Raw genomic sequence first — 22,014 nt, forward strand, 5'->3', positions numbered from 1 at the left:
TAAACCCTTGTTTTTTTTTTTTTTATATAACATTTTTTATTATACTTACAAAATGACAGTTAGGTAAAAGCTCATCATATGGTTCAACAGCAAAAAACATCACATGATGCCGTATTAGTCAGTCCATAGTGCATCAACATGTGAGGCAGGAGGTAGAGATCTAAAAGGCTAACACTGGGGTGTGAGCAATGATTTTCTTGGCTCTGAGGAAGAGGTGATTACCTCAAAACACATTAGCCTCTTGGATCTCTACCTCCTGCCTCACACGTTGATGCACTATGGACTGACTAATATGGCATCATGTGATGTTTTTTGCTGTTGGACCATATGATGAGCTTTTACCTAATTGTAAAGTGAGTAGACTACTTACCCCTTTTTATCATTAACCACTTAAGGACAGAGCTTCGTTTTGAAATTTGGCGTTTACTGGATTAAAACAGTTTTTTTTGCTAGAAAATTACTTAGAACAACCAAAACTTATATATATTTTTTTCTAACACCCTAGAGAATAAAATGGCGGTCGTTGCAATACTTGGGATATTTGCACAGTGGTCTTACAAGCGCACTTTTATGGGGAAAAAAAGACACTTTTTTTAATTAAAAAATAAGATAACAGTAAAGTTAGCCCATTTTTTTTAGATTGTGAAAGATGATATTACGGCGAGTAAATTGATACCCAACATGTCCTGCTTCAAAATCGCTTAAACATCCCTTAAAAATCCCTTAAAAATCATGACAACACCTCTTAAATGTGAGATTTGGGGTCAAAAAGACCTCAGATCTCACATTTACACAAAAAAAAATTAATTTGAAATTTAAAAAAAAAATGTCCCTTTAAGAGCTATGGGTGGAAGTGACGTTTTGACGTTGTTTCTGCCCTGCAATAGTATGGGGCTGGGTGGGGGCCACCTTCCCCTCATTCAGCTCCATACCACACAGGGAGAAGGATCCAATCGTCTCCGCTGCTGCCGGTAAGTGACGGAGGGCACTGGAGCACAAAGGGAGGGTGGGGGTGGCCCTCTCCCTCCAACGATAAAAGTGATCATGCGGCCAATTCACTGCTGAGACCCCTTTTATCTGAAAGCTCACTGCCCGCTGAAGAAGTGGATACTGAGGTTATGGCAGCTAGCTGCTGCCATAACAATGATATTCCACTTCAAACAGCCGACATATAACGACGGCGGACGGTCAGCAAGCGGTTAAAAACAAGGGTTGAAGGATAATGCACTGAGTTGGTACGCCCTCTCTTTCTTCTTCTTGTGGTTTCAGAATACCAGACTCCCTGGTCTTTAGAGGGCAGCAAGACATGGCTTATCCTATCAAACCAAGATGAAGACTTAACACACCTTGTCTGGTCTGTCTCACTCCCAAGCGCAGGATGATTGGTGTTTGTGTCTATTTGTAAAATGAGGACAAGAGCCTCTCCCCCCCAACTCTGGAGGGGGTCAATGTATGGGGAGCTTATTAAATTTGGAAGCTGCCTTTAAATAAGGGGTCTCTAGATACCTCCCCACAGATGAATGAGTAAAGGGTACATACATTCACCAGGTGAAAGGCAACAAAGAAACAATTGCACACATATTACGTACATTACGGGTATTATTATTATTATTATTTACATGAATGATGAGACATTTGCAAAGCCAATTTTTTTTAACAGACCCCTAAATATTTATACGCAACACTTCACATTTACCAGAGCAAAAAAAAAAAATATATGATTTTTATATGTGTTAGCATTGAACATAAATAAAGGAATGTATAAACAAAATTAATTAAAAACTTTTTTTTATATTTAAATATCTTATCTTATAAGTCTGATACAGACTACGGAACATTATATTATATTTTTCAAAGGTTCATCATTCCATAGAAAACAGGCTCCCACTAGACAGTCTAGCCTAAGAGGTCAATTTTATTGTTTTTCCATTGATTCATCACACTGTTTATTATTTGTTTGTCAATTTTTTCCCAGACTATTTATCACAAGAAGTAATAATCTTGTGGCAGCTGTAAAAATTATACAGAGAATGCCCAGCATTAGATACAGTAGTTCATAAAAATGACCCTAGAAGCTATTTAAAGATGTTCACCACTATATAAAATATGGGAAGCCTCAAATTGGACCTTTGCCCTCTTTCCCTGTATGCCATACCGACACTCCGATACCTTTCAACATTCTAAGATAGGAAAGAAATACAATATATGTTTCAAGAGCCAGTTTGAAAATTAAGACATATTTGTCTTACTGCTATAGGAGTCAACACAACGTTTCCATTGCACTACTTTCATTTAAAAAAAAAAAAGGTAAAAAGAGATTCCAAGCACCTTATTGCAGCCATATTACTGCTTTTTAAATGTGTCTCAAAGTACTCATCTGTTCCAAAGAGACAGAAAAGTTAGAAAGCAAGATAAGAATTTCCACCCTGAGATTTTCACTCTGCTTTATTGGAATAATTGCCCGATATGCCCATTATGATGGATAAGAAGGCGTTACGAGACCAGTCTCTTCAAATTATCCAAGGTATGAACAATATTCTTGCTTCTGTAAGCCGCTTACACCCAGTCAACACCATACTGTGAAAGTAAAATTACTTTTCAAATGTAATGTTACAATATTAGTCAAAAATGGGCAATGCAAGTTGAAGCAAGTACTATAAAAATGAAAATACAATTAAATGTTGTCATTATAATGCATCTAGTTACAATAAGTATAAAAACTGCAAAAGGATGCTTTTATATGGATCACAAACCAAGTCACGTTCCTTTAATATTAAGATGTTAACAGTACAAGAGAGCTCTGGTATAAGTACATATCAGAATTCTGATATAAAGGAAACATATACTGTACATTGAGGACTATGAATACTGCCGTTGTTATCCTCATTCTGGAAATACTGTCTGTCTGTAGGACAATGTTAATTTATTATTCAGTAAATTAATTACTTATTTTATTTTACATTTCCTTTTTATTTTACCTATTACCTACCCAGGCTTCGGAACAGGCTTACCTACACAGGCTTTGGAACTGACAGGCAGGGAGGGAGTGGGAGAGAGCCTCAGAGCCTCAGAGCAGAGAGTGTGATGAAGGAGGCACATAAACTGACCACGATATCAAGGATCAGCAGTTATGATGCTGTGGTCAATACAAAGATGGGGACACAGGAATAAGCAAGATCAACCAGGAATTTTAGATCAAAGAAAGGGACAAATTACACTGTAGAAGCACAATGGTATAGATCATGCCTTAAAGAAACAGAAGTTGTTTTTATTCCAGCTAGCATTAGAGTATCTATCACAAGCTGATCTAGATTCCACCAGGTCACTTAGTAAAATTATCAATAATGCCTTCCCCTACAAATCAGCTAACAACAGAGGCAGGTAGGTTAATGTTGTACAGCCTGTTCTGCAGCTGCCACTGGCAAGTGCTTATTGATTTACATATCTGCAGATAATATCGTCAGCAGTATAAGTATTAATGAACAGGTGGCCAGAAGAGGTTTGTGGTGGCTCTGTGCAGGCATGACCACCTAATCCTGAACTTAAATAGCTACCTAGTAGGGATGAGCTCGATGTTCAGGTCGAACATAAGTTTGACTCGAACATTGAGTGTTCGTCCGTTCACAGAACAGCGAACTTTATGGGGCGTTCGCGGGAAATTCGAGCGCGCCCGAACGCCCCATAATGCACCGTCAGGTCGCAGTGCATTGCTGTATGATGATTGGCCAAAGCATGCCCCTGACCTAGATGGTTTGGCCAATCACTGCTGAGAGAGCCATAAGTGGCCAAAAGCAGGGTGCTTTTGGCCAATCATGACTCAGGGGGACTAAGTCCATGCTCCACACTATAGAAAGGAATAAAGTCCAGATAATTAAATAAATACAAAAGTCCTTGAAGTCCTCGTAGGACACAAAATATGGTGTTTCACACGGTGCAAAAACTAAAAAGAGGTCTTGAAGACATCTCAGATCAGTGACATCTGGGTAGGTAAAAAGAGAATGGGTACTCTTACCGAAACACAAGGTCATACAAGCATATATAGATGGGTGAATCCCCGCAGGTCTATCCGCCACTGGAATGATTACGGATCCTCTGGTCAAAGAAGGAGTAGTCTGTATCCTCCACGAAATTCTAATTCCTCAGGGGTCCCAATGGAATGGATGGGAAGAACCAACTCGAATCCAGAAAATGGGATAGCTAATGAGATCAAACTCATGCAGGGGATCACATATGAGACAAAAAAGAAAAACAGCTTCCCATAGTGTAGATGAAAATATAAAGGTAGCTGTTTATTGGCATAAAATCAGCGAGTACAAAAATAAAAAGATTAAATAAAAACGTGATCACATAGTAAAAAAAGCAATACAGGGAACATGACTACCACGCCCTACGCATTTCGTGTCTATGAAAACGAGGCTTGGCTACACACGCGCCAAGCCACAGGTTTTTACATGTGGACTATGGTCTCCTAGTCTCTGCAATAGGCTGGAGGTATAATTATGTTTTTTTGGGGTTTAGTTATGAGAATGCTGATTTGTTCTTTTTAGATATGGGCCAACTCTGTTATACCATGTGAGTAATGCCGTCCTATCAGGGAAGGTGTTATTATTGATTGTATAATCCAATTTACAATTGGTGTTATATCTTTTCTAGTTGTTTATATATTTGTGTGCAATACAGGGGAACAGTTAGATGCCCCTGTTGAAGTCCTATGGATCGAAATGCGTAGGACGTGGTAGTCATGTTCCCTGTATTGCTTTTTTTACTATGTGATCACGTTTTTATTTAATCTTTTTAATTTTGTACTCGCTGATTTTATGCCAATAAACAGCTACCTTTATATTTTCATCTACACTATGGGAAGCTGTTTTTCTTTTTTGTCTCATATGTGATCCCCTGCATGAGTTTGGTCTCGTTAGCTATCCCGTTTTCTGGATTCAAGTTGGTTCTTCCCGTCCATCCCATTGGGACCCCTGAGGAATTGGAATTTCGTGGAGGATACAGACTACTCCTTCTTTGACCAGAGGATCCGTAATCATTTCAGTGGCGGATAGACCTGTGGGGATTCAACCATCTATATACAGGTCCTTCTCAAAAAATTAGCATATTGTGATAAAGTTCATTATTTTCTGTAATGTACTGATAAACATTAGACTTTCATATATTTTAGATTCATTACACACAACTGAAGTAGTTCAAGCCTTTTCTTGTTTTAATATTGATGATTTTGGCATACAGCTCATGAAAACCCAAAATTCCTATCTCAAAAAATTAGCATATCATGAAAAGGTTCTCTAAACAAGCTATTAACCTAATCATCTGAATCAACTAATTAACTCTAAACACCTGCAAAAGATTCCTGAGGCTTTTAAAAACTCCCAGCCTGGTTCATTACTCAAAACCGCAATCATGGGTAAGACTGCCGACCTGACTGCTGTCCAGAAGGCCATCATTGACACCCTCAAGCAAGAGGGTAAGACACAGAAAGAAATTTCTGAACGAATAGGCTGTTCCCAGTGTGCTGTATCAAGGCACCTCAGTGGGAAGTCTGTGGGAAGGAAAAAGTGTGGCAGAAAACGCTGCACAACGAAAAGAGGTGACCGGACCCTGAAGAAGATTGTGGAGAAGGACCGATTCCAGACCTTGGAGGACCTGCGGAAGCAGTGGACTGAGTCTGGAGTAGAAACATCCAGAGCCACCATGAACAGGCGCCGCATTCCCCAGGTCAAGCCACTTTTGAACCAGAAACAGCGGCCGAAGCGCCTGACCTGGGCTACAGAGAAGCAGCACTGGACTGTTGCTCAGTGGTCCAAAGTACTTTTTTCGGATGAAAGCTAATTTTGCATGTCATTCGGAAATCAAGGTGCCAGAGTCTGGAGGAAGACTGGGGAGAGGGAAATGCCAAAACGCCTGAGGTTCAGTGTCAAGTACCCACAGTCAGTGATGGTCTGGGGTGCCATGTCAGCTGCTGGTGTTGGTCCTCTGTGTTTTATCAAGGGCAGGGTCAATGCAGCTAGCTATCAGGAGATTTTGGAGCACTTCATGCTTCCATCTGCTGAAAAGCTTTATGGAGATGAAGATTTCATTTTTCAGCACGACCTGGCACCTGCTCCAAGTGCAAAAACCACTGGTAAATGGTTTACTGACCATGGTATTACTGTGCTCAATTGGCCTGCCAACTCTCCTGACCTGAACCCCATAGAGAATCTGTGGGATATTGGGAAGAGAAAGTTGAGAGACGCAAGACCCAACACTCTGGATGAGCTTAAGGCCGCTATCGAAGCATCCTGGGCCTCCATAACACCTCAGCAGTGCCACAGGCTGGTTGCCTCCATGCCACGCCGCATTGAAGCAGTCATTTCTGAAAAAGGATTCCCGACTAAGTATTGAGTGCATAACTGAACATAATTATTTGAAGGTTGACTTTTTTTGTATTAAAAACACTTTTCTTTTATTGGTCGGATGAAATATGCTAATTTTTTGAGATAAGATTTTTGGGTTTTCAGGAGCTGTATGCCAAAATCATCAATATTAAAACAAGAAAAGGCTTGAACTACTTCAGTTGTGTGTAATGAATCTAAAATATATGAAAGTCTAATGTTTATCAGTACATTACAGAAAATAATGAACTTTATCACAATATGCTAATTTTTTGAGAAGGACCTGTATGCTTGTATGACCTTGTGTTTTGGTAAGAGTACCCATTCTCTTTTTACCTACCCAGATGTCACTGATCTGAGATGTCTTCAAGACCTCTTTTTAGTTTTTGCACCGTGTGAAACACCATATTTTGTGTCCTACGAGGACTTCAAGGACTTTTGTATTTATTTAATTATCTGGACTTTATTGGTTTCTCTTTTTAAAGTGTTTGTTACACGTGTTTTCACAGCAATTTTCTTAGCGCTACATTTTATTGTTTAGTTTACTTATGAATTTGGTCATTTTCGTATATAGCTGCTTTTGTTCACTTTTTTGGTTAGCGCAATATTTCTTTCTTCTTTTTATCCACACTATAGAAGACTGCTTACATGGCGGCTGTGTGTAGTGTTATTGGTGTGGACAGAGAGATAGCTTGAGTTAGATTAAGCAGGCAGGTTATTCAGTTAGTGGCAGTGTATTTAATATATATATACACACACATTCAGTCTAGTATATAGATATATACTCTGCATTTAACACATGGACGATATATATTCGGTGTTTGTGTATATATATATATATATATATATATATATATATATATATATATATATATATAAATCTCCTGTGTGTGTGTGAGTATATATATATATATATATACTCTGCATCCAGTGTAGCCATAGTACAGTTTCTAATACAGTGCAGGCTGTGTACACAGTATCTAATACAGTGTCCACAGCTTCTAATACTCTTCAGGCGGTTTACACAGTACCCAATACGGTGTATACAGTTTCTAGATACACTTCAGACGGTGTACCAATTATCTAATACAGTATGTACAGTTCCTACTACACTTCTGGTGGTGTACATTGTACACAATACAGTGCAGCCATGGTACAGTTTCTAATACAGTGCAGGGCGTGTACACAGTATCTAATACAATGTGTACAGTTTCTACTAAACTTCTGGTGGTGTATACAGTATACAATACAGTGCAGCCGTTGTACAATTTCTAATACAGTGCAGGTGGTGTACACAGTATCTAATACAGTGTGTACAGTTTCTAATACACTTCAGGAGGTGTACACAGTATCTAATACAGTGTATACAGTTTCTACCACACTTCTGGTGGTAAAAACAGTATACAATACAGTGCAGCCATAGTACCGTTTCTAATACAGTGCAGGCTGCCTATACAGTATCTAATACAGTGTCTACAGCTTCTAATACTCTTCAGGTGGTTTACACAGTACCTAATACAGTGTGTACAGTTTCTAAATACACTTCAGACGGTGTACCAATTATCTAATACAGTGTGTACAGTTCCTACTACACTTCTGGTGGTGTACACTGTACACAATACAGTGCAGCCATGGTACAGTTTCTAATACAGTGCAGGTGGTGTACACGGTATATATATTTAAAAAAAATGGGGTTGTCCTTATCGAGATTGTAAGGAACCAGAAGACCAAATGAGTGACACAAAATGATGTATTTATTAATGAATTAAAATATCATTATTCTCCCCAATGGGAGTTGGTAGTTGTTACACTGATAACATGACAGATATCCAGAGGCTACTGTGTCAGATAGTCTCTAGATATTGCAACATGCAGCACAAGACAACAAACACAGAACATTAAACAAATAAGTGTGTGGATTGGTCTGGGCAGGAAGGGGTTGTAAGTGCCCTGTACTGAGGTGGTTAAGTAGAACTATACTCCTATAACTGCCTAGGAGGTAGGACTGATAATACCATAGAGCAAATTCACTGCTTGTGATGGACTAAATTAGTGCTATTTTCTTGTATAGGTCAAGCAAAATAGTATGATCTGATTGCTAGTCCTTAGCACATGTATTATGTGTTAACCAATCAGGTTTGAAACAACCGTTTACTATTCCCCATACTCTGCACAATATTGATGGCTACAGTAGATATTGGGGGCTGGTCATACGATACCCATCTGTGGTGATGCTCTTCACATAGGTCAGGTCTTGAAGACGGACATATATGGTGTATCCATATACAGCCTAGAGAGCATAGAGCCCAGAGAGAGGGGGTGCCACAGAAGGACAAGAAATTGGCAGTCATGTTCCCCCAGCGTCAGCATACTGCCACGTTTGGTCCAGTGATGAGGAGGGAGGGGGTGATGAGGTCCCTGACTGTACTTTGGTGCCTGAGATAAGAGAGAAGGAAAGTGGGGAGGAGGAGGCACAACTCCAACAAGGCAGGATGTCCTCTAGGGGCACCTTAAAGGCAGCCACCCTATTGCATCACACCACAGAGCTCCACAGGTGCAGGGCGCTGCTGACTCCCCACTGACTTTTAAAAGTTCCTTGGTGTGGGCCTTTTTAGACACGTGTGTAGCAGATCACACCATTGCTGTTTTCAACCTATGTCTGAAGTGGATCAAGCATGGCCAGAACAGCAGCCACTTGAGCACCACATGCTTGACCAGATATATGATAACATGGCATGCAGTCCATTGGCAACAGCACTTGAAAGACCCACATCAAAGAAAATGGCGGACTTCTCCTTGCTCCTCATCTGGAATCTCCAATCCTACTATACTTCCAGTCCTCTCAAAAACCTGCACTGAGAGGAATGGCAATAGGTGTCCCAAGTACTTGCAGCCAATCTGCAAATTTCCCTACCCCAGTTGCTGAACCGTAAAAAAGAAATTTGGTCCTAGCCATCCAAATGGTCAGCGTCTAAATGCTAGCTTGGCCAAATTGCTAGCACTGCAACTGCTGGCTTTTCAGCTGGTAGACTCTGCCCCCTTTCATGAATTTGTGGGATGTGCTGCACCTCAGTGGCAGGTTCCAAAACGCCATTTCTTTTCACGGAAGGCCATTTTGGCTCTCTACCGGCATGTGGAAGGCAATGTTTTGGCTTGTTGGACAGGGCGTAGCTTGTTCCTCCACCACGCCTCCAAAATGTTAGTGGTGATTCTGCCACAGCTCTCCCCTCTGCCCCTCCTCTTCTTCTTCCTCTATGGTCTCTTCTGTACATTTATCCTCTGAACCAGCAGTGCCCCGTAAGCGTTCAAGGGGCTACGCAAGCAGTCAGGATAAAAGATGCCATGCGGTGCTTGAGTTGGTCAGCTTAGGGGACAGGAGTCACACTGGGGCAGAGATTCTGTCAGCTCTGCAGGGGCAGACTCAGAGGTGGTTGATACCACACCAGCTTCAGCCAGCAATGGTTGTATGCAACAATGGCACCAACCTTCTCTCTGCCCTCTGACAGGGACACTTGACCCATGTTTGGCACACATCCTGAATTTGGTGGTGCAGCAGTTCTTGAGCAGGTACCCAGGCTAACATAATCTCCTGAGGCAGGCCAGAAAAGTCTGTGGTCATTTCCACCGATCATACAATGCCAGTCCTTGGCTGGCTGACATTCAAAGGGAATGCAACCTGCCCACCAATCACCTCATTTTTGACATGCCCAACAGGTGGAACTCAATGTTAGCAATGCTGCATTGGCTGCACACACACCAGAGGGCCACCAATGAATACCTGTGCGAGTATGGCACCAGGACAGGGTCAGGGGAGCTTGGCTTCTTTTCGCCACACCAGTGGCTACTGATCAAGGATGTATGCACTGTCCTGTCACCATTTGAGGAGGCCACAAGGATGGTGAGCAGTGACAATGCATGAATCAGTGACACTGTGCCTCTAGTCTTTTTGCTGGAGCACATGCTACGTTGAATCATGGACAGGGCACTTGAGGCAGAACAGCAGGAGGAAGAGGAGGACTTCCTTTCATCTCAAGATCCCCTATATCCAGATAGCATTCCTGCAGGCTTGCCAAACATACAAGAAGAAAAGGAGGAGGAGGAGGATTGTGTGAGCATGGATGTAGAGGATAACACTCAGCAGTAGTCTTCAAGGGATGGTTTTCAGTCCCCAGAAACCCAAGCAGTTGTACCTGGCTGGGAGGAGGTAGTGACCCAGAGGACTCAGAATCGAATACCTCTGCAAATTTATGCTGCATGGCCTCCCTGATTCTGCAAAGCCTGCGAAAAGGACCTTAGGATTTGTGGTATCAAGGAGAGGGATCATTACTTGTTGGCAAGCCTTTTTTGTTCCATATTACAAGGGTTGCAGAACCCATCCTGCCTTCACAGAGGGAGCAGAGGATGAAACATCTTCAGGAGGCCTTGAAGAAAGGTTTGTGTAACACATTTCCAGACCCTTGGAGATGACCATTTCTTGGTGCTGGTCAACATGATGCTGAGGCTTCGTTCAGTCAGAGGAAGAGTGGTGGAGAAGGTGGCCGGCTGACCGATGCCTTTAACCGCTTCAGCCCTGGAAGATTTTACCCCCTTCCTGACCAGAGCCCTTTTTGCGATTTGGCACTGCATTGCTTTAACTGACAATTGCGCAGTCGGGTGACATTGCACCCAAACAAAATTGATGTCCTTTTTTTCCCACAAATAGAGCTTTCTTTTGGTGGTATTTGATCCCCTCTGCAGTTTTAATTTTTTGTGCTTTAAAAAAAAAAAAGAGCGACAATTTTGAAAAAAAAAGCAGTGTTATTTACTTTTTGCTATAATAAATATCCCCCAAAAAAATATAAAAAAACAATTTTTTTCCTCAGTTTAGGCTGATATGTATTCTACATATTTTTGGTAAAAACATCACAATAAGCATATATTGATTGGTTTGTGCAAAAGTTACAGCGTCTACAAAATAGGGGATGGTTGTATGGAATTTTTATCATTATTTTTTTTTTTTTATTAGTAATGGTGGCAATCTGCGATTTTTATCATGACTGCGACATTATGGCAGACACATCGGACACTTTTGACACTATTTTGGGACCATTGTCATATATACAGCGATCATTGCAATAAAAATGCACTGATTACTGCGTAAATGACACTGGCAGGGAAGGGGGTTAAACACTAGGGGCGATCAAGAGGTTAAGTGTGTCCTAGGGAATGATTCTAACTGTGGGGAGGATGGGCTACCACTCACATGACAGCGATCACTGCTCCTGATGACAGGGAGCAGTGATCTCTGTCATGTCACTAGGCAGAACAGGGAAATGCCTTATTTACCACCCTACCCCACCCCCTCCCCCATTTCCATTTATAATATTTCACAGCAGGGCCCATTCCTGCGCCCAACAAGAGTATCTGTGAGGAGTTAGTGTTGTGGCACCACCACTACCATGCAAGGCCCCATTTTTCTTCCTCTGTTTAACAGGGCCATGCCATTAAAATTTTTGATATAATTTTTCAAGACAGGGCCCATTCCTGCACCCAACAAGAGTAACTCTGAGGGCTTAGAGTGTTCTGGTGCCACCAAAACCAAAGGCCCAATTTTTCTGCCCCTGTTTAACAGGGCCATGTAATTACAATTTTTGATATAATATTTCACAGCAGGGCCCATTTCTACCCCCAACAAGAATAACTGTGAAGGGTTACAGTGTTCTTGTACCACCAACACTTAACCACATCAGCCTTGGAAGAATTTACCCCCTTCCCGACCAGAGCACTTTTTGCGATTCGGCACTGCGTCGCTTTAACTGCGTTTTACCCAAACAAAATTGACATCCTTTTTTTCCCACAAATAGAGCTTTCTTTTGGTGGTATTTGATCACCCCTGCGATTTTTATTTTTTGCGCTCTAAACAAAAAAAGAGAGACAATTTTGAAAAAAACGCATATTTTTTACTTATTGCTATAATAACTATCCCCCAAAAATATATAAAAAAAAACATTTGTTTTGCTCAGTTTAGGCCAATACGTATTCTTCTACATAATTTTGGTAAAAAAATTAGCAATAAGCGATTATTGATTGGTTTGCGAAAAAGTTATAGCGTTTACAAAATAGGGGATAGTTTTATGGCATTTTTATTAATATATATATATATATATATATATATATATATATTTTTTTTTAAATGGCGGTGATCAGCGATTTTTATCGTGACTGTGACATTATGGCATCTGAAATTTTTGACACATTTTTGGGGCCATTGTCATGTATACAGCAATCAATTCTATACAAATGCACTGATTCCTGTGTAAATGACACTGGCAGTGAAGGTGTTAACCACTAGGTGGCAATGTAGGGGTTAAGTGTGTCCTAGGGGTGTGTTGTTAACTGTGGGCGGCGTGGCTATGTTTTACAGATCACTGATCTCTGCTCCAATCATGGGGAGCAGAGATCAGTGTCACTTGTTGCTAGGCAGAACGGGAAGATGCTGTTTACAATGGCATCTCCCCATTCTTCCTCTCCCTGAGGCGATCGGGAGTATCCCCACGGCGGTCGAGTCCGCGGGACCTGTGACCGGACTCATGGAGCTTCCCGCGCGCGCGCCCCTGCCGTCTCTTAAAGGGCAACGTACAGGCACGTGATTTTGCCTGTACGTGCCCTTCTGCCAACGTATGTCGGCGTGAGGCGGTCGGGAAGCGGTTAAGGCACAGTTTTTCTGCAGAGTATATAGGGCAGGCTGTTAGTATATGTACTGCTGTTCGGAGTATATAGTGCCTGGGCCCCCCCCCCCCTACACCATTTAGACATGTGCAAAAGGAAAAAATTTGTTTAGTTTCGTTTCGTTTTAATTCGTTAATTCATTAATTTCGTTTAGTTATATTCGTTAACTTCCTTAAATTCGTTTTCGGATTTCGTTTAGTTTTCTACCGAATTCGAAAAATCGGCCACATTCGAAAATATTTCAACGAAATTCGAAAATATTTCTACCGGATTCGAAATGATTTCAACATGATTCGACATTATTTCAACCACATTCGAAAATATTTTGTGACCCGACTTTAGAGCCATGTATCTCGGGGTCACTTGGTGCTAGAAACTCCAAATTTGGATATGTTGTAGTGCTATTGTGTTTGCATACCAAATTTCGGGTTTTTAGCTATAAGTGACCCCGAGATATGTGGCCCCAAAATCAGGTCGCAAAATGTTATTAGTTAATAGAGCAGAGAATGACATTTTGCGAACCGACTTTGGGGCCACATATCTCGGGGTCACTTATAGCTAGAAACCCCAAATTTGGTATGCAAACACAATAATACTAGCACTACAACATATCCAAATTTGAATATTTATTTATTTGAATATTTATTTATTTGAATATTTATTTATTCAATATAAATTTGATACATGGCCCTAAAGTCGGGTTACAAAATATTTTCGAATGCGGTTGAAATAATGTTGAATCATGTTGAAATCATTTCGAATGCAGTTGAAATAATGTCGAATCATGTTGAAATAATTTCGAATGCGGTTGAAATAATTTCGAATCATGTTGAATTCATTCGAATTCATTCGTTGTATTTCTTTAGTATTCGTTGTAATTTGTTATTTTTTTATTCGGACATTCGGATGCATCCGAATGTCCGAAAGATGCAAAATTCGGCCGAATTTCGATTCGTTACGAAACGAGTTGCACAAGCCTAACACCATTTAAAAATTAAATTGGGTGAGACATTCCCCTTAATATCCTTACCAGACCAGAAGGGCCTGTGGGGGGGGGGGGGGCATCCGTGCTATTTTTTTTGGGCATTTTTGGTATTTTTATCTATATTGATGGGATCCAACAACACATTACAGCCGTGAGCAGTTTTAAATGCCATTTTTTACATTAGAAATGTCGTTTTGCTGTGGTAGTGTTATCATGCCCCCCCAGGCATGATATACAAAGAAATATTTTATTTTTATTGTTTCACTTTACGCATTATTAAAATCACGGCTCCCGAAAAAAACATCAATTTTTAAAACTTTTATTTTGCATTGATACTTGTCCCCTGGAGCAGGACTCGGGTCCCCAAATACTTTTTATGGCAATAACTTAAGCATATAGGCCTTTAAAATGAGCACTTTTGATTGTTTACGTTTGCTTTCCATAGACTTTAACAGTGTTTGCATAAATTTTTTGCCTGTACGCATGTTCTGCTGCGAGCCGAACCAGAGGGTGTTCGGCTCATCCCTACTACCTAGAATGATATATAGATGTATATGCATTGTGTATAAATTAGAGAGGAAGATGATACATAATTTACAGAAAGTAGTCGCATCTCCCTCAGTTTATCACCTCCACCCACATCGGAGCTCATTACGGTTCATGTTCGATAAACACTTCTGCGATAGTTCAGTAACATTTGCGTGGACTTCACTGTTAACTGTCTCTACATCCTTTTCCTTTGCAGTCAGTTCAGAGATGAGACTGAATTTATACGTTATCAGAAGCAATGAAGTTACCAGTCCAATGCCCACTTCAAAATGAAAAAAAATTGGTGCACTGTGCTTTTATAAATAAGCCCTTCTGTACCTTATATCCCAAATGTCCACTAACTATATCAAGAATTTTTAAGGCAAATACGTTAAAAGTAATAGACATCCTTGATTTACACAATTTAGAATTGAATAGAATGTAATGAGCTATTAAATTTTTCCTGTTTCTTATGCACATAAATGATCCCACCCTGAGCATCTGATCTGCAGGATTCCGTGCTTGAGAACACGTGGCAGCATTATAAATTAATTTGGATTACGATAATAGAACTGGCTATAAATGAGTCTGTTTAGTATTCATGCAGATATCACATTGCTCTGCTGCAATTTAAGCCGCACTTAATAGACTCTTTAAGGGTTACTGTTCCTATAATTGCATGATTTTCTAATTGACTCTCACAGATTTTTTCACATCTAACAAAAAAGACCTTAGAGCTGGAACAGAGATTAATGAAGGAGAAGCTAAAATGTGACCTAATCAGATTGGAGGAGAAGCAGTTCTATGCGGCATGCATGCAAGGGCCAGTTTAAATAACTTTGAAGGCTCCTGTGTATTGTGAATAGAGATATCAAGACCACACGCCAGTATTACCGGCCTGAAAATAAATTATGCTGATGATATTGTAAAAAAAAGACTGTAATTCCATCAGCGATCATTTTAATTGACTCATATCACCCACTATCACATCTTCTTTTGAACTTTACTTTCTTTAAACACAGCATGAACCACATATCAAGGGCTATATAAACCTCTGGTGTCTAATCTGCAGCCCTTTGGCACTTGTGTATCTCTCTGACCCCTGCAATTAGCATTGGGAAAGCTGAATCTAACGTTGTACTATTATTAAGGCCCCTTTCACAGGGGAGGACCAATAGCTTCTGTCTGTCATTTTTTAGGCAGACCTGATTGGACCATCCATTGCCGTCTATGAAGCAGCGTGTGTCAAAGGACATGTGCCCATTGACCTGCTGACATCCTATTTGATCCTATCCACCAAAAACAGACAGATGGGGGATCCTTTCCCCATCTGTCTAGTGCAGGGATATGCAATTAGCGGACCTCCAGCTGTTGCAAAAGTCCCATCATGCCTCTGTCTCTGGGTGTCATGCTTGTGGCTGACAGAATCTTGCTATGCCTCATGGGACTTGTAGTTCTACAACAGATGGAGGTCGGCTAATTGATTATCCCTGGTCTAGTGGATCAAATCAGATGGCTGTCAGAGCTTAATGGACAGGCGGTCCATTTACATCCGACCGCCCATAGAGGAAAGTGGGCTGTGTCTGATCTGCATAAGCGGAGCGGACACGAACAAGCCATCCGCCTGCTTAGTGGTAATCAGCAGACAGATTCCTCAGTGAGTCCACCCCATGCGAAAGAGGCCTAAGAAAAAAAAAAAAAAAGGGAACACTAAACGTTAAAAATATGATAAGCACTATTCAAAGAAAAACAGTCTCTAAAGTCTGCACGGAGTTGAAATCAAGACAAATAGTTAAAGTAGAACAACAAAAATATAGTTTTGCAGTCCGTAGATGTGGCGGTTGCATTCGTTTTCATTCTACAGACTAAGAACATTTTTAGCAGGGACAAAAATTACTTTTTAATCTTGCCAGAAATGTTTCTACCACTTCCTGTTAGCAGAGACGGAAGTATAAAACAAATATCTTTCTTGTGTAAACTTATTTCATTATCATATGTAACAGAGATGAAAAAAATGCAGACATATTTAAAGTCCAACCTGGATGACAACGTGGCTCCTTCTACAGATACAGTGGAGAAATCAGTGTAGCAGCCATAGGACATAAACTGTAATTGTAAATGTAATTTGCAAGATTAATAAGTGAAAATAAAGGTAAAAAAACAACTAATACAGCCACCTCATCTGATGACTTTAAATAAAAAAGTTGAAATACCAGACTTTTTAGCACATGTGCAAGCAGCTTCCTGATTGGCCCCTACTGCTGCACCTCCCTCTCCCAGTCTGAATTTTACTATACAGGAGATTATCGGAGGCTGATGTCAAGGAAGATTCTGGTACTTATAGTTGTTTATTTTTAAAATGTTTTTCATGATTTTCAAGAACACATAACAGTATACATTGGTAATTGTTGTATCTGCTAGGAGTCCAGATTTTGGCTAGAAATGTGTCATTTATATGCTTGTTTGTATAAATTCCACATCACTTTCCAGATGTGCCAAACTCTGGACTTAAGTGTGCACTGGAGAGCCATTTATTTTGAATGGTACCCAAAGGCACCTGTGCTACCTTAGTGCATTGCATTAGTGTGCCGCAACACACTACTTGTGTGCATTTCATTAACAAAAAAAAAAAGGTCAGCTGTGGTTTTGGTCATAATTAGGTAAATGAGCTACCTCAATGCAACAAGCAGTAAAGTGTATTTACATACGTGTGTTAAAGCACCATACAAGTGTGATCCCACCCTAACCCTATTTCCCAAAAGAAAACTCTTGCTGTAACTCTCAGTTACAGTGGTTGTAAACCTCAGTCATGAAATCTGAGCAAAGCGCATCTGTACTGTTTACTCATCTCTCTCCAAAGCGCTAAGTGCCTTTTATCTCTGGTGCTTCGTTCCTCTGTTATCAGCACGAGTCACTTCTGAGAAGTTTTCTAGACACATGAGGTAAATTTATGTTGGGGAGGGAGATGAGCATACAGCTTGTCTATTCAGAATACAATTCTTCTGCTGTGTGTAGGGGAGTGTGCCTTTCCTCCAATCAGCTGTCACACACACTGTAACTGCAGCCTCACCACCCCCTCCTCTGTGCTCCTGACAGATGAAGAAAGATTTTAACATTTTTCTGCTAATTTGAAGGGGTGTAAAGAAGAGATGACTGCAGATAAACAAGTAAAACTTATGTAGGGATATTTGTTTCATATCTGTATATCATCTGAGGCTGTTCACTTCACTGGGTATATGTGAGGGTTTACATCCACTTTAAAAAGCAGATGAAATTACTCTCAGATTTGTTTGTCCCTTTGTCCCCTCGAAGTACATTTAAAGTGGTGTTCCATAAACACAAAAAAAAGATTAAAATTCCTGAAAAAAAAAAAAAAACATTTGGAAAAAAAAAAAATTAACTCACCTCTAAATGCCTGTTGCTAGGGGGTCCCTCGTAGTCTGCCTCCTTCAATACCTGGGCTGGTGACATCACTTCCCCTCAGCGCAGGGAGGGCACAGCTCCGCCCCCTCCACCCTGTCAGTCATCTGGGACATGTGACAGGTCCCAGATGACTGCGTGGCCAATCACGGCGCACAGCGCCACTCGTGCATGCGCAGTGGGTACCCGGCTGTGAACCCACAGCCAGGTGCCCACAGTTGCAATGCCGGCGCCGCGGAGAGGAGGGGGGATGAGCGGGGCTTCGCTGGGGCATCGCTGGACCCTGGGACAGGTAAATGTCCGATTATTAAAAGTCAGCAGCTGCAGTATTTGTAGCTGCTGACTTTAAATTTTTTTTTTTAAGGGAAACTCCTCTTTAAGATAATTCTATCCACCAGGTGACAACACTGCTGTGCAATTCCACTGTAAAATGGATGTCAAAATTGCCCTATTAAAGGAAGTGTAAAATTCACAGGCAGGCAAGATCACCAAAAAAAATAAAAGGGAACGCAGAAAACTCATATGTTAATGCTAGTGACTGGCTGCATCATGTATGTCATTTTGTTTTATTTTGTCCACAGAGAGGAGAAAAAGAGAGTAATGCTGATTTGTGCTGCATTGTGCTTCCACTGATTTTATTAGTGTGACAAAACTTTCATAGTATATCAATAACCATAAAAAGACATGTTATATAAAAAATTTCTTTTGCAGAACAATGTGGATAAAATTTCTCATTAACAAGAGACTGTTGAAAGTGTAGAGCTTTTAGGGATCATTATGTGAGTGAACATAGCAAGAGCTATTGAAAGCAACACCCTGCTCTCATAGTATTGTAGCTGCAGACGATTCTCATAGCTTTCTTTCACACTATCGCTAATATATCAAATAAATTTTGTAAAGACAGACCAATGGCTAGGTCCATTTTAACCACTTCAGCTCTGGGCGGTTCACCCCCCTACCAGGCCAGGCCATTTTTTGCGATACTCTGTTGCTTTAACTGACAATTGTGAGGTCATGCAAATCAAATAAAATTGATGTCCATTTTTTCCCACAAATAGAGCTTTCCTTTGGTGGTATTTGGTCACCTCCTGTGGTTTTTATTGTTTGCGCTGTAAACAAAAAAAAAAAATTTTGAAAAAAAAAATTGAATTTCTTCATCAATTTAGGCCAATATGAATGTTTTTGGTAAAAAAACAAAATCACAATAAGTATCCCAATAAGTAGCATCTACAAACTATGGGATATATTTATGGAATTTTAATGACACCAATACAGTGATCAGTGCTAAAAAAAAATGCACTGTCACTGTACTAATGACACTGGCAGGGAAGGGATTAACATCAGGGGCGATCACAGGGTTAAATGTGTTGCCTGGGAGTGCATGCTAAATGTGGGGGAGGTGGTTTGACAGAAACACAAGATCTCCATCTTCCCTTCTGACAAAACGGCAATCTGCTTTGTTTACATAGACAGACCGCTGTTCTGCCTGCCTCGGTGGGTCTTGGCGGATATCGATTCCACTGGACCTGCTTATTGGCTCCCACTGTGTCCAATCAGGGAGTGGGTCACTGGCGGTGTGCACATGCGCCCCAGACCCAAAGAAAACAATCACCTACAGGCATGTGATTTTGTGCTTAACCACTTGCCGCCCGCCCTATTACAAATTGACGGCGGCAAAGTGGTTTCATTATCCTAACCGGACGTCATATGACGTGATTAGGATTATGAGCCGCTGCGCGCCCCCGGGGGCGCGCATCGCGGCGATCGTTGTTGCGGGGTGTCAGTCTGACACCCGGCAACTACGATCTCGGTAAAGAGTCTCCGACGGAGACTCTTTACCATGTGATCAGCCGTGTCCAATCACGGCTGATCACAGTGTAAATGGGAAGAGCCGGTGATCGGCTTTCCCTCACTCGCGTCTGTCAGACGCGAGTAGAGGAGAGCCGATCGGCTGCTCCTCTGACAGGGGGGGTCTGTGCTGATCGATTATCAGCACAGCCCCCCCGAGGATGCCCACACTGGACCACCAGGGACACCACTAGACCACCAGGGAAAAGGTAATAAAAATCCATAATCCTCCCTAGACCACCAGGGTGCCAGTCAGCACAATGGGTGCCAATCAGTGCCCATAATGGATGCCAATCAGTGGCCACAATGGGCATCACTGATTGGCATGCATTATTGTTTGGCACTGATTGGCATCCATTACTATAACACCGATGCCGCCTATGAGTGCCCACCTGTGCCGCCTATGAGTGCCCACCTGTGCCGCCTGAGTGCCCACCTGTGCCGCCTGAGTGCCCACCTGTGCCGCCTATGAGTGCCCACCTGTGCCGCCTATCCATGCCCACCTGTGCCGCCTATCTATGCCCACCTGTGCCGCCTATCCATGCCCACCTGTGCCACCTATCCATGCCCACCTGTGCCGCCTCTCCATGCCCATCCGTTCCGCCCATCCGTGCCGCCCATCTGTGCCAGCTATCAGTGCCAATTTGTGCCACCTATCAGTGTCCATCCGTGTCGCCCATCCGTGTCGCCCATCCGTGTCGCCCATCAGTGCCGCCTATCAGTGCCACTTCATTGGTGCCACATTGGTGCCCATCAGTGCCACCTTATCAGTGCCCATCAGTGTAGCCCCATCAGTGCCCATCAGTGAAGGAGAAAACGTACTTATTTACAAAGTTTTGAAACGTTTTTCAAAATTTTCGGTATTTTTTTATTTGTAGCGCATAAAATAAAAACCGTAGAGGTGATCAAATACCACCAAAAGAAAGCTCTATTTGTGGGAAAAAAATGATAAAAATTTCATTTGGGTACAGTGTAGCATGACCGCGCAATTGTCATTCAAAGTGCGACATCGCTGAAAGCTCAAAATTGGTCTGGGCAGGAAGGTGTTTAAGTGCCCTGTATTGAAGTGGTTAAGGGCTGCCCTACCGCAGTATATGTATGTGGGGCGGTCCTTAAATGGCTATCCAGCGGACCCACTGATTGGCTCCCACTGTGTCCAATCACAGCAGGAGCAGGTCACTGGTGGTGCGCACATGCGCCCCGGACCCAAAGAAAAAAATCACCTACAGGTAAGTGATTTTGCGATTAAGGGCCACCCTGCTGCAGTATATGTATGTGGGCTAGTCCTTAACCGGTTCTGGCAAGCCGCCGCAGTTTTACTGCGGCAGGTTGGCCCGGCTATGTGAAATCACGTTACTATATGTGATGTGCTTGGCCGGCTGGGGGGAGGGCATGTGCATGTCCCCCCACCGGCCTCAACAATCGGATTCAATCAGGAACTGATCAATCCTCAGGCCCAGGCCAATGAAATCTGGCCTGGACCTGGTGATTGCTCCTGGCAAATTAGATCCTTCCCCTGTCGTGTAACTATAATCACAGACAGGGGAAGTGATGTCATCTCTCCTCGTGTCAGTCTTTTTGTTCCAGACCGAGAGGAGAGAGCATCGAAAATTGAGTTTCACCAACACTACCCAATAAAGGTTTAACCCCCTGATCACCTGGCAGGTGATCAAAGTTAGGTTTTAGTGTCATATTGGGTCTACGTCGCCCCAGGCAGCGTCAGATTAGTGCCAGTACCGCTAACACCCGCGCTCATGCCATACGCCTCCCTTAGTAGTCTAGTGTCTGAACGGATCGATATCTGATCTAATCAGAACTGTATTAGCATCCCCAGCAGTTTAGGGTTCTCAAAAATGCTTGGGTTGCTTGTGTGTTGTAACAATTGCCTATTTATTACTCATGTATTGTCATGATTGTCTATTAGTTGCCCATTTATTGTCAGGATTGCCCGTGTTTGATCACTGCATGCACCACTGCTAAACCCTTTAATAAGTAAGAGGGAAAGGGCATCATCTATGTAAAAGAGACTGCAAATGTTTTGGATATAAGGCCTGTGCCAATGCCTGAAAATAGGACTGCATTCACTTCACCATGGGACAACTCTAACAAGAGAGACTGTGAAGATAAAGAACCTGTTTTTCTTTG

General features: G+C 41.8%; 1 protein-coding gene across 3 annotated transcripts in view; it reads right to left on the bottom strand.

Annotated features, from left to right (window-relative positions):
- The window catches only part of VWC2L (von Willebrand factor C domain containing 2 like), a 310,703-nt gene that overhangs the window by 17,445 nt on the left and 271,244 nt on the right, over positions 1-22,014 (bottom strand). The gene's annotated exons all lie outside the window — the stretch shown is intronic.

This window comes from Lithobates pipiens, unplaced genomic scaffold (assembly GCF_037356315.1).
Source record: "Lithobates pipiens isolate NorthernLeopardFrog02 unplaced genomic scaffold, aLitPip1_a1.2 Scaffold_22, whole genome shotgun sequence".
NCBI lineage: Eukaryota > Metazoa > Chordata > Amphibia > Anura > Ranidae > Lithobates > Lithobates pipiens.